This window comes from Amblyomma maculatum, chromosome 3 (assembly GCF_055883805.1).
Source record: "Amblyomma maculatum isolate TAMU_Amacu chromosome 3, ASM5588380v1, whole genome shotgun sequence".
In the NCBI taxonomy this organism is placed as follows: domain Eukaryota; kingdom Metazoa; phylum Arthropoda; class Arachnida; order Ixodida; family Ixodidae; genus Amblyomma; species Amblyomma maculatum.
In genome coordinates, this window is record NC_139346.1 from 204,167,333 (window position 1) to 204,170,226 (window position 2,894).

Consider the following 2,894-nt stretch of genomic DNA (forward strand, 5'->3'; position numbering starts at 1 on the left):
CGCGCTCTAGAAAACAACGATGGCTAAGTGGTTCAGGTGCGTTAGCACATTTAGCCCTAGTTAAGACGTATTTATCTTTGCTTGGATTTTAATTAACTCACATAAATTTGCTAGTCTTATTCTTGCCGCATGCGATTTTCGTCGCATTTGCGGAGCGGAGCTTCTGCTTCTTCTACGCAACACCAGCGTGGAGTATGGGGCTTTTCTGCTCCGAGGCTTCACCCGAACATAACACCACCCAGTGCGAAAACCCTTATGCGCTCATCACCAAGGCTCTTGTCTGACCTTTTTGGAAACGCGCACTAAATGAAACGCACGGAAGGAAGAAAAGACAGGACGCACGCGCGCACTGAAAATTATAGGGAACATTTAAGATCCGCCTTTAGGTTTGGTTTGGTTCGGTTTGAGGGGTTTAACGACCCAAAGTGACTCAGGCTGAGAGGTGCCGTAATGGAAGGTCCCAGAAAATTTCGACCACCTGGGGTTCATTTTTGTGCGCTGACATCGCACAGCACACCATCTAAAAGCAGCCGCCACAGCCAGGATTCGATCCCGCATCCTTGGGCACAGCAGTCGAGCGCCCTAACCACTGCGCCACCCCGGCTTTTTTTTTTTCTTCTTTATTGCCGACTTGGACATTCAAAACAAGACGATGCTGGCACGTTTTATTGTTCATCGTCTTGTACTGCGCCACCCCGGTGGGGCCTGCCTTTAAGGTTATCACGCGATAGCATCAAACTACTAAGCTGTCATGTTATCCAGGTACCGCCCGATACGTAGAGTAATGCTTTAACTAAGCCCTATGAATGTGACTGCGTGGCGTATATAAGCAGCGTGCCTGTCTAGACATCCAAGCTTATACCACATTCCCACCTCAAATGCGCAACTCGAGTTGGCATCTCCTCCCAACTTTCAGATCAGACATGTGGTCTCGTCAAGTCGCACACACCATCGAAGAATCGGTGCTCGGCCAGCTACCACTTGCCAGCACCGTACCCGTGATTTTTCGCTTACAAAACTAATGCCCAACACCGGCGCCGGATTTTCTGGGTACAACGAGACCTTCAACGCTATCGCGTTAATATGATCTGAGCCTTGCTTCAATGCGTTCTACGTTTGCACAAGCCTGAACAGTGAAGCGACATTTTTATGGTGTATTTCTCGTCATTGTGGGGAGCGTGTTAAAGCAAAAAATTTTCGCGCGCAGTTTATTCACGCTATTCTGCGACGGGCCGTTCTGTCATTGCGGTTCTCTTTAAAACAAAGTACGGCTGAATCGCACTGTAGCTACATGCCGCAGTGTTTCTTCCCCCGCACCAAAAAAGGTGACAATCCGTCGGTATGTCTACCGTGAAGCGCGCTAATCATATTCTCGTCCGTAGAGCACCACAGCGTTCCTCTACCAGCGGTCAACTTCCTCTTGCGTTGTTATAGCAGTCGATATTCGTAATGGACTGCTTCCACTGAACGTATAGCGCGAGGGCGGATTTTCTTTGCAGGTTCTGTCCATTCGGTTCTCTCCACCTGTCAGACTTGTTCACGAAATTGTGTGATTGGCGCCCCTTTAGTGCGTACAGGCTTTGGCCTTGCTACTCACACTGTTCGGAGGCCATACTGGTCGCGAATTGCCCTTTGTGCTCATAGTCCATGGTTCCTCTCCTGAAGATGCCATGTACCAGTGTGTATGCTGCCCAAGTTGCCAGAAGCGACATAAGGCTTCGCTTTAACCAGGCCGTATGAAGGTGACATCGTGGCCTGTGTCTAGATCCAAGGGTCCTGGAAGGTCGGATTCCTATCTCATCCTCCCGTCTCAATGGCGAAGGCCGGGTTCACTGTGCCTGCTAATTCGTCATTGCCATGTGTTCTCCTGACTTCACTGAAATCGCCAACCAATCAATGTTCGGTCATGTCACCTACCTAATTCTCCTCCAATACACCTACCGACTGCTGCCATCTGTCGGAGGCGCTTTCAAAGGTCAAGATCGATGCTTCAAACATACCTCTTCTTTTTCACTTACCCTGTGAAGTAGTGCTTTTGCACTGAATGTTCGTAATTAATCCCTATATATTAAAATAATTTGAGGAATACTCAAGTTTATCATTTAAGGGTGTGTAGATACAGCTTTAATGCCCCCCCCCCCTCCCCCCCTCCCGCCCCTCATCGTAACTGCACTTGGGAACCACCGCTTACGTGCATGCCCTTCGCTGGCCTATAATCAGCCGCCAGTTAGTATGACGTGGTTAGGATAGTCATCATAAAACAGTTCGTTACCCGCTAAACGAGCGAACACGATGTTTGTGGTTAGGAAACAGTAATTATTAAACAGTTGGTTGCATTTAGCTGGGACACCCGCTAAACGAGCGAACACGATGTTTCTACCAACAGTGAAACCATGCCTTTTGCCATTAAATAAATATTTTCTAAACCACCGTCATGTAGAAGCTACCATGAACTATTGAATTTAAGTCATCGCACTGAACTGTTCAGTTTTGGGTTCATGTTTTATCCTTTCGTAATGGTGCGTAAGATATTGCTGCACGTGAATCACCACGTGGTATTCGCTTACGGCCGCTGAATAATCTGCAATCGAATTTATTTTTTTCACCTGTCGGTTACGGTTTCAACAGCCGACCGATGACTGTGACGTCAAAGTCAAGTCTAGGTCACGCGAGGGATGAAAAAAAAACAACAACCAGCAATATATTTGATCCTCTCTCGTTTGAATTCGCAACAACACTAAAGCCAGTCTGCGTCAAGAGCAAGAATCACAAAAAAGGGAAGAGTCAGCGATTTCATCGCTGTTTTTTCATGCCACTTGTGACGTAGACATGGTTGTGACTTCGCAGCCATCTCTCGGCCGCTGGAACCGAAGATGGTGAGGAAAGAAATTTAG